The following is an 11,553-nucleotide window of genomic DNA, read 5'->3' as shown; positions in this document are numbered from 1 at the left end:
ATTAATAACAAATATGACTTCCCTAATTTACCTGTACGGAACACTACAAGCAAAAAATCTTGCCCTAAATGTATCCTTATCAAAAATAAAAACGTCCAAAGTCCTTTAAATACATTGAACATATTCCTGGTTTCCAAAGCTCTTGAGAGTATTAGTACAGAAAAACCCAAGAAAATTTCATTCACCTGCGATGGGGATCTTCTGATCCTAACCAGCAGTGAATCTCAAACGAAGAAATTTCTACAAGCAACGCAACTGTCTAATGTGTGTCAAATTTCAACTGCTTTACATCCCACTTTAAACACAGTTAAGGGTGTTATCTTTGCACCACCTTTAAAAGAATTAAGTGAAGCTGAAATATTGGATGGCCTTAAAGATCAATCTGTTGCTGCATGTATAAAAATAACAAAATTTGTAGACGGAAAACCCATAAACACTTAACTTCACATCATTTCCTTCGATTCCTTCGAAATTCCTAAAGAATAAAAACTTGGTTTCTTGAATTTCAAAGTCGAACCCTATATTCCTTCATCTTTACAGTGCAAAAATTGCTTCAAGTTAGGGCATACAAAAAAATGTTGTAAAACGGAACAAAAATTCGAAGTGTGTTCATCAAGCGTACACGATCCTACTCCATGCACCAAAGTGCAATGCATTTATTGCAATGGTGAACACAGATCTAACAACAAAAGCTGTCCATTCATAAAAAAGTCAGGAAGTGGTAAAAGTGAAGTTCGTGAATAACTGTTCCTATAAAGAAACCTTGAAAACAGTGAACGAAACAATTAACCTGAATTTCCCCACGCCAACCGAATCTCTACACGAAGCAATAAAGATAAGACAAAAAAGAATTACCGATAGAATAGGGCTGCCAGATATCTCTGTTGCCAAACCGGGACACTTAAGGGGGGGAGAGGCCTCCCTTCCATTTCGTTTCGACAAAAATTACGTACGAAAGGATATAGTAAAATTTTATTTTGACAAAAAAACATAAAAACATGAGATCATGAGATCATTACAACGTACACCAGCAAAACAAAACAATTTATCACAACTAAAGTACAGAGAATTTTCCACAATGCATGTACCTTTATTGTTCCTTTTAAAAATACAGTTTATACTAAATACATCAGAAAACATAAAAATAAAATTTTTAAACTTTGTGCAAAACTCGGGAAAATGCAATAATTTTGCATACAAATTCGCAACTCTCTATTCAGACTTTTTTATACAAATTTTGAAAATGAAGTTTTGCAGCCCATAAAAATTTAGTAGATTTTTGGTATTGTTTTTACTGAGAGTTTCTTCCATACAAACTATGTTCGACATTTTTTAGTATGTGGAAGACAATGGCAGCAAAAAAAATAAAAATTGCAAAAAATCAAAGAAATGTTCTGGTAACTTCAGACTTGCACTTTACTAATTGGCTCAAAAGCTACATATTCAAAACTTTTCTAAAAGATCTGATTAGAAATTGTGATCAGATGAAAGAGTCTCCGAGCCAATAATTTTGTACGGCACGAAACTTATAAGTAATCTAGGTTTCACGAAAGAAAAAAAATTAAATACAAGGTAACATTAAAATATCAGTCATTTGTTTCTCTCTGTGCATGTCATTTTAACGTATTTAGTTACATACTTATATTAATAATCAACTATTGCTTGTGCAAAACGTGCTAAATTTAAAAAAAAAAATCGCATATGACAGAGCACGAACCCAAGTATACAATTTTTAGTATTTAGTATAGAAATATTCAATTGAAATACGCCAATATTAAAATGATGCGCTTTGCACTTAACGGATGCTTTTTCATAATTAAGTTAAAAAAATATATTTAAATTTCATGCTGTCTGTAATGGGATTTGAACCCGGCGCAAATGGAAATTAGCAAATTGTGGCAAGCATCTTCCTGCACTCGGCGACAGCCAGACATGTAAATGTGCATTCAAATGTTCAGCTTGATTCAACACCACGTGTGCGTGATATGAAAGTATTGTTTTTAAGTACGAAAATTTCAAAACGATACTCAAATAAAAAATATTCATGTTTACTATGCGTTATTCCCCCAGTAAATTCATAAAATTTTTCTTAATATTACAACGCGTTTTTTCTCTCAGTGTAGTCATTTTTATGCAAAATTTGTGCAATCAAATCGAAAACCGGGACACTTAAACGAAACCCGGGAAATTTTAAGGTTGGACCGGGACACCGGGACAAATAGTCTAAAACCGGGACATGTCCGGGAAAACCGGGACGTCTGGCAGCCCTACGATAGAAACAGCAATAACAACAGCCCGGGCACCTCTGCTGCTTTACCTGCTGTAACAAATATATAGCTCCAGAATAATCCTCCACAGCTGGTAAACAAAGTATACCAGTACTCAACAGCAATAAATTGTACTCCATTCAAACAAACTCTTTTGCTGCGCAATCTTCCACCACAGAAACAATTTCCGATAAATACCCGTCTTTACCATAAGATAACTATGATATCGCACACCGTGTTCAAAAGAGTCACAACTCAAAATTTGGCATTTTTGACATTATGCGCTAAAAATGTATACAGAGCTGGAGCAAATTAGTGTTATAATTTGTTAAAAAAACCTAAGGTAAAGTCGCCCATGCCCATATGATTAGCATGTTCTACGAAATAGTTTTTCGCATTTTCTGACGAACGTATTATTTTGAATTGTGACTCTTTTGAAGCCGATGTGCGATATGTTCTAAAAAAAAAAAACCCCTCTCTAGTGACCGTTTTCTCTTTAGACATTATTATGGTATTAAAAATTCTTCAGTGGAACTTGAATGGGTTCTACAATAACCTTCACGAACTCAATCTTCTGATTAAAAAACACTCACCGGAAATTATAGCTCTTCAAGAGACACACCTTAAGACAAATCAAGTAAAGCCAGATTTATTAAATGGATATCATTCTTAATTTAACAATCCATCCAACCCTTCCCGTTGCAAAGGGGGAGTGGCACTCTGCATCAAAAACAATATTCAACACGAAAGCTTATCACCCCATATCAGTATTCAGTCAATAGCAATAAAAATATTTCACCACACTAACTTTATTATTCATTCAATTTACTTCCCTCCATCCGATTCTCTTACTTTAGCAAAACTATATTCTCTATAATAATAATAACAATCCTCTTAGGCGACTTCAATGTACACAGCACCCTTTGGGGTTCACCGAAAACTAACAAGAGGGGTAAAATAATGGAATCTTTTTTCCTACAAGAGAATCTTAATGTTCTTAACAACCATAGTTGCCAACTTGGTGCTTTAAGCACTAGATTTAGTGCTTTTTGAAGATTAAAACGCCAAAAATAATTACTTAGTGCCTAGTGCCTTTTTTAGTGCTTTTTTTGAACTAATATTTTGAAATTTTATTTGTATATAAGAATAATTGTATTAGCCGTAGGCTATTTTTTAATAAATAAATATTACTCCGAGATAGTTAAAACCTGAAATATTTTGAAATATTATAAGCTGCGGTGTCTCATGAAGATGCGGAATTTACAAGAATATACAAATTTAAATGCACTAAAATACAACCATGATTGATAAAAAGCTGAAGTTGTAAACCCACCTTGTTGAATTCTAGTCGCGTTGAAAATGCTAGTACGCAGGTAAGTTAAGGATTTACTTTTTTTCTTTTCTAATTGTTTGTACAAATTTTGATTTTTTTACTACCTGAATGGTGCTGAATCCAAATCTGGCCGCACAATCGCTCTAATACTAGGATTTTTAGATATCCTACCCCCAGATTGCCAAAAACACGGGTTTCTGCTATATTTGAGGTTATATAAAGAAAACATAAAATTTTTTGCTCATTTCTACTTAGGGCATTATTTTCGTGTGTTGCGATTCGATTTTTCTTTCTCGAGATATAGTAGTTTTAATAGTACTTCGGTATTACGTCGTAAGCATGAGTCATCATAGCATGTGTAGAGGCTATTCAATCGTTATGCGCGAAAACGTTTTGTGTATTGATTTATGTATGTATTCTTGTAAATATTGTTAATTTTTGCTTTTGTTAAATACAAACTGTTATGAAACAAGTAATTTTTAGCAAAAAAAAAACGACTTAAAAAAAAATATATATATATCTATATATTTCATGATTCAATGATAGGATCTAAACCAAATTAGTATGGGACCACCTCTGAGACACTACCTTTCCATTGCAAAAAGAACTATCGAAATCGGTTGACGTGATCCAAAGTTATGCGGTAACATACATAAAAAAAAAAAAAAAAAATATTCGGACGAACTGATAACCTCCTCCTTTTTTGGAAGTCGGTTAAAAAGCAGCCTTGATTAAAAAAAATTTGGTGCTTTTAGTTTGGTAAAACGCCTTTTTTCCAAGTTTTTGGTGCTCTTTGAAAATCAAAAGTTGGCAACACTGCTAACAACTGTTCTCCGACACACACTCATAAAAAGGTTTAGTTATAATTACCAGGATTTGGTTATAGTGACCAAGTGGCATAGTTGGATATGGCGAAATAAATATCTAGTTCACGAAAGTCTGCAATTTACTTGAGACTTCTAGTTGGGACAAATGTATATTTGTTAATAATAACAAAAAGACTATTATGAGTAGACAGTATTGTGAGTTGAATAAAATCATTGTTGAGCAAATATAAACAATGCTTTGGTTGATACAAGGTTTCAATTAATTTTTTGAACTTGTTGTAGACGTGAATCAGCTAACCGTTTATTATTACAAAAAAAAGTTTCAGTTTGACACAAATAAAAATTTACTCGATGGTTGTTGTGTTTACTTTCTTCTTTTATTTGCATATGTGTATTAAGCATACAAAATACATACATATTTACATAAATAGTTACTAGTGTAAATAATACATATGTATATGGTGGTAAGAATTTACTAAAAAGAAACGATGAAACAGGAATAGTCGTGCGAAAACCCAGGTCAATATCTGCTGGAAGTGCTGGTTTAAGTAAACTGCTTTGCTTTTCCCTTGGCTAAATAGATACTTTCAAAATATAATTCGCATGATTTATATATCCACTGAGAAACCCCGGTTGGCATCAAATTTTATATTTTTAAATAACTATGCGCACACCGAAACAACTCACGGCGATGGCAAAACTGAAACTGAGACAAACAAGTCTGGGCATGTCATAGCACACACTTTTCTATCTCTTCCTAGCGCAGTGATCGACATGCCATAGCTTACGGAGCGCTCTGTGACCACACGCGTGTTTCACCCATATACGAACAGCGGTAGCGGAGCAATGATTTCCACGCACACCGTCTCATTCATTGAATCGTTTTTATGCAATGGTCGGCATACTAGCTCATTCAAACGATTCAATAAATGGGACTGTGTGCATTGCTTAGCTGGCGCTCTTCGTATGTGAAACACACATGTGCTCAGAGAGCGCTGAGCATTATTTAGGGGTGGCTCACAAGCATGAATATGTTCCGCTCTCAAACCAAATCGTGGTTGCCTCAACTAAGATTTGGTAACTATGACTAAACCACGTGTTGAAAGAAAGCTTATCTGCATTAGCAGAGCTTAATAACATCCTTTTATGAACCATACGTTAAGTTGAATGGAATTTGTAGAAATATGCTTCAAAGAAATATTTATTAGTATTAACCAAACCCCTCAACTAAATTAACGATTTGTTACAACCTAGATGAATATTAGAAGCTTTAATATATTTAGTTATAATAACCAATCGATGGTAATAGTTCCCAATCCTTGGTAACAGTTCCCAAATATTGTCAAAATTCGGGAACTAAATATCTTTAGTTGTCGAAACTAATCCTTTTTCTCAGTGTAATCAAGTCGCATTTAAACATAGCAAGGGCACCACTGATGCTCTTCTATTTATTGATTACAATATTGCAAATTATCTTTCGACGAAAGATCATATTTCGATAATCTCCATCGACTTCGAAAAAGCGTTTGACAGAGTTGGTTGGCATACAATTATTCAACAAGTTCTTAACTGGAAAGTCGGCCAAAATATTATCAACTATGTTAAGAGTTTTCTCACTAACAGGAAAATCAGGGTTCGAATTAGTTCATTTTATTCCAAACTTGACCCGTTAAGTATTAGGATTCCACAAGGGTCACCCCTTTCTGTGGTCTTATTCCAAATTGCATTTGAAACATTGAATAAAATTATATCGAGACACCCGTTTTTCAAACACTGCATATATGCAGACGATCTATATTTAATTGCAAAGTATAAAGACCAAACAAAATTACAGCATAACTTTAATTTAGTGGCGGAAGAACTTCATTCCTGGTGCCAAGCCACTGGAGCTAAAATTTCGGTTAACAAGAGTAAAGTTCTTCATATTTGTAGAAAACGTAGCTGTAGTCCAACTACTTTATTTACTAGCCAACTAGCTCTTGATAATGTTGACAAGCTCAAAATTCTTGGTGTTATATTTAATAAGAATTATAAATGGTCTTCACACATTGCCTACGTTAAAAAATCCCTTGTAAATCGTTTAAACTTAATTAAATGCCATACTAATTATCATAGTGGTTCTCACCCTAACATAACACTTCAGATAGTAAAAGCTATTATCTTATCAAAAATAAATTATGAGCTTCTTATATATGGTCGCGCATCAAAAGCTGACATGCGGTCATTGGAGACAGCATATAATGCGGCAGCAAGATACAGCATAGGTGCTTTCCGATCAACTCCAATTACCAGCATTTTGGTGAAATCCGGACTACCAAAGATCGAACACAGGGTAAACGTGCTGACCGCCAAACTAATCCACAAAATAATAATGCCTAAAGAATCAATGTTCCCACGTAATATCTTAACTCGGAGATCTCGAAAACTATCATCAGCAATAGACCGCATCGCTTCCCTAGCTCGGAAAATTGGCTTGGCAATAAACCCGCAACCACCTCATTTGTCTTGTAAACCAGCTTGGATGCTAAAGAACCACAGCATTTTTAAATCTTTATGGCATTTACCTAAACACTCAACATCACCCGATATTTACTTATCTCACTTCTATGAAAAGCTTAACACATACAACAACTGGACATTAGCTTACACCAATGGATCAAAAAACTCTTCCGGCACAGCTTATGCAGTAGTAAATGCAGAATTCAATATCATACGTCTTTCACGGCTAAACCACTATTCTTCAGTCTTCACCGCAGAATCTGAAGCAATCTACTTTGCCCTCAAAGCATACAGCTCTTTACCCGGTAAACACATAATTTTCACGGACTCTCTTTCCTCAATTAAAGCCATCGAGAACGTACACAATCGAAGTTCGACTATCTCAAAAATTCGTAACTTATTAATAAACCACGAGAACAAATTAAAATTAATGTGGATACCAAGCCATGTTGGGATAAGAGGAAACCACGTTGCTGACGAAGCTGCGAAATTCGCATCGAGAGCTCCAGTCATGCTTCAAAAAACTTACAACAAATCAGATCTAAGAAAAGAAATTTACCACTTCTTCTCTATTCAAAGGAAGCAAAATTGGCTTAACTTCTCCCATTATTAGAAACAAATTAACCCAAACGGCAACGCACCTATATATCCAGCCGATATTGAAAGGATCCACATTCAGAAATATACTCGTCTCCGATTGGACCACACGCTCCTAACTCATCAACATCTAATGGAAAACACCGATCCTCCTCCTTGCCCTATTTGCCGCAACCAACCGATAATAATCAACCATCTAATCGAAGACTGCATCACATCCAATAGACACCGCAACAATAACCTAAAGACCTTGTTAAGGGAAGTCAATTACAACAACATTTCAACTGTTATTAGCATACTAAAAGAAAATCATTTGTACTTCAAAATTTAACGAATCATGCAACACAAAATAAAAATTGAAAATAGTATTTGTATAAAATCAGTAGGCTGAAGACCATAGTAGTTAGTGCCTATCTATAGAATTTATTTCATAAATAAACTGTAAATAATAAATAGTAATAATATACCAGTCTGCATGATCCAATAGAAATTTTTGGCGGAGTTGAACTAGGTTGCACTGGACGTTGCTGTAAATTTATTTTGACTTTAATGGGGAAGTGATCGCTATGATGCAAATCCTCAAAAACTGTCCATGAGGAGATGGGGAAAAGGGAAAGTGAGCAACAAAAAATATCAATATGTGAATAGATGTGACGAAAAATGTGTTGGTCTACCATCATTTAAAATGCATAAACCAGACTGGACAGTAGCGCTCTTAATATTTCCGCGGTTGTTGTTTCTAGAAGAGCCACACATCGTGTTCCATCTACTAAAGTCACCAAGTACAACTATAGGAGTGTTAAAAGCCAAGAAAATATTAATTAGATCGTGATGATAAAAGGTTTGGGAGGGTGGAATGTACACTGAAATGATTGTAAATGTAACGTGTAGATTAATTTCGATAGCGACTACTTGTAACGGAGTATTAACGGTACACACTTTGTGTGGAATATTCTTTTTAATAAGAACTCCCACTCCTTGCTTTGCGTAGTCATTTAATGGAGAATTTTGGAAATAAGTAACATAATTATGGGGTGAAATAGGTGTAAAATTCGATTGGCAATGCGTCTCTTGTATAGATATAAAATTAGGCGTATACTCATTTATAATGAGCTAAAGATCACAGAGATTGTTAAGGTAACCTCTTATGTTCCACTGTTGGTAACTTTTTCGATTCAGTCCTACATATAGCATATTTAGGTCAAAACAACTTCTTGGTTCCACATTAGGAACTGGGCCGTAAGCCTTTAACAGAAATACAAACTGCTTGATAGTGGCTATTGTTATATCTACCGAGTCCTTTTCCAAAAGCACGCCTCTGTTACTCACTTTTGCTACAATTATAACGAGTTGTCCCTTCTTGTTATCTACGCTCTTTGGTCATAACTGGACAAATGTGGAGTGTTCCGAAATTTTAGTTTAGTTTAAAATAAGTTTGGTAATTTTTTGTTAGATTTGTAACTTTTTCTGATTTTGGGTAAAAAATAAAAAAATTTGGCAACACTGAACACATGTAAGTAAGAGATAGCCACCTAAAAGTCTACACTACGTTGCTTATGCATTTGACAGACTTTTCGTTAATTTTCTGACAGTCAATTTCGGCAGCTTATTCACATTATCGTCAGGCCTTAACGCATTGCTTAGGTAAGAAGCATGTGGTTTTGGAATCCAAAATCGTATGCGAGAAAGTAGAGCAGTGAGGGCATATTTTCTCATTATTACAAATTTTTGTGATATGACCATAGCGGAAGCATTGATAACATCTTAGCGGTGAGGGTATGTATGGTCGAATTCTGACCCTTTCATATCCTATAAGACGTTCCTCTGGCAGGTTTGGAGTTGCAAAAGTGATGACCATAAGCCCAGTTTCGACTAGAGAATCATTAACTTTTCTAGGTATTTTTTGACGCTTACTACTTTCTGGTTGCTAAGTTCTTCAACTATTAAATTCTCTTCCATACCTCTAAGATCATTGGAATAGATAACACCTTTGGAAAAATTGAGAGTTTTATGTTCTGTTACTTCGATTTTTATTGATGGTGAGAGAGAGGTGAGAGTAACCAATTTGCGCGCTTGGCTAACATTTTTGGTTTTAATTAAAATGCACCCATTCCTCAATTTTTTACACAATTCCACTTCTCCAGTACATACGCAGTCAATCACTTTTTTGATTAAAAAGGGAGACACAGATTTTAATGTTTCTTCACTATGAGTTCTTGCCATTAGTAAATATTTTGGGCCTTCTGAGTCATAATTAAGTTTTTTTACTTTTATCAATTTCAAACTCCCACACTGCTGGGCTCAATGCGATGGGCGGCGTGCCCATGTTGCGTGGCCAAGGTTATTTGAAGGGCTTTACAATTTTATTGTCTTTTTTTTTTAATTAACACTAGAATAAGTTTTGGTTACATGTATATGAAATGTTTATGCTCTTGATTGGTTTTAGTTTTGTTGTTTGGAAGAAAGATAACCGCTGTTCGAGCACGAGTAGTCAATAAAAGAGAAACGATGCGAATTAGGTACACTTAATAACGGTACGAAATGCTAGACCGGTTCAAAAACACACATCCGCGCCGATCGAAGGTTCACAACTGAATGAATCTCACTATTTAAAAATCACGTCGGGGTCACCAAATGTTTAACACGGGGGTTCGGTAGATAACTGACGCTCTGTTGTCCCAGAGCCTTTATTTATAACAAAAACTCTTAACCTACACATACATAATTCTTAGCCTAACCATAATATATCTAAAACATGTGTTGCACTTCACATGTAGTAGGTACCCTGCAGCAAAATTTAGAGACAGTATGGCAAAGCGCTAGTTCCGCCCTACAAATTTCAGAACTGTCTCTGAACTACTGCAAAAGGGATGCAGGGCTAGACGGTTGAAACTCATATGTTGCTAGTTGCGCTGTCATCAATGTTACTCATCCTGGTCATGTGAAAGTGTTTTCGTTTATTTAATATGTGTAATTCTCTAGTTTATGGGGCTGCTGCTAAAATATTTCCAAAAAATTCGTTATTAACATTCGTCGTTGGTAACATTGATGTAATTTTTATACATATATACGTACGTATAAAATTGAATGCAAAATACAACCATACCATTTAGTTAAGCTACACTTAACAACAAAAGTCTGCGTACACCATTTCTCTTTTAAATATATTGCGAGTTAAAATTTGTTTGTTATTATTAAAAAAAAAATGGTCATGCTGAAAACAAAATCATATAAACCGTGTTTTCAAACTTTATACAAAACAAAGGAAAAGTTAACGATTTTTCATCAATATTTTCGAGCTTGTAATCAGATTAAAAAAAAAAATTAACAAAAGTGACAAACAATCTCACTTTGAAATGGGGGTGCTATTGATATGACCGATACTGTACGTACGTAAATACATCACTGAGCACCCGAAATGTGTAGTTATGCAGTGATGTTTTTTTTAATTCACAATGTTTTTCATTTTAAATATTTTTCGTTAAGTTTTTATTTAACTATGTCTCATATTCCAAAAACCATTTAAATTCAAATTCCTAACTGTGCTGCAAACTTGATAGAACTCTAAAACTGTCTTAAAATTTTAAACTTTTTTGTAGGAGTTTTTTTATAAGTATTTCGAGTATTCTGTTTTGTAGTCCATCAAATTTTAGTGTAGTAAAGTGTAATCTTGCATCTTAAAGGAAAATATCTAAATAGGAGAATACCTTCAAGAGCGTGCGTAAAAAGAGTTATAAAAAATCAGCGCGATTAATTATACATTTAAAATTTAATGGGCAATAGAACTGCATACTTATAAACTCTGATTTAAAATATTGAAGTTTTTGTAACAGCTTCTAGAATTTTGTCAAATTTTCAAAACAGTTAGAAACGTGAGTTTATATGTTTATGTTATAATTATTATGAACCATCCTTAAATAAAAGATTTACGAAAAATATTTAGCATGAAAACCATAGTGAATATTCAAAATTCTATGTATTCTTAAGCGTGAAGCCTTGCGACGTCTACTACAGTTGCCACGTAAAGGAG

Source organism: Rhagoletis pomonella, unplaced genomic scaffold (genome assembly GCF_013731165.1).
Source record: "Rhagoletis pomonella isolate Grant_MI unplaced genomic scaffold, Rhpom_1.0 Rhpom_scaffold_00016, whole genome shotgun sequence".
NCBI classification, from domain to species: domain Eukaryota; kingdom Metazoa; phylum Arthropoda; class Insecta; order Diptera; family Tephritidae; genus Rhagoletis; species Rhagoletis pomonella.
The sequence above is the reverse complement of the archived record's forward strand: the minus strand, read 5'-3'. Positions refer to the sequence as shown.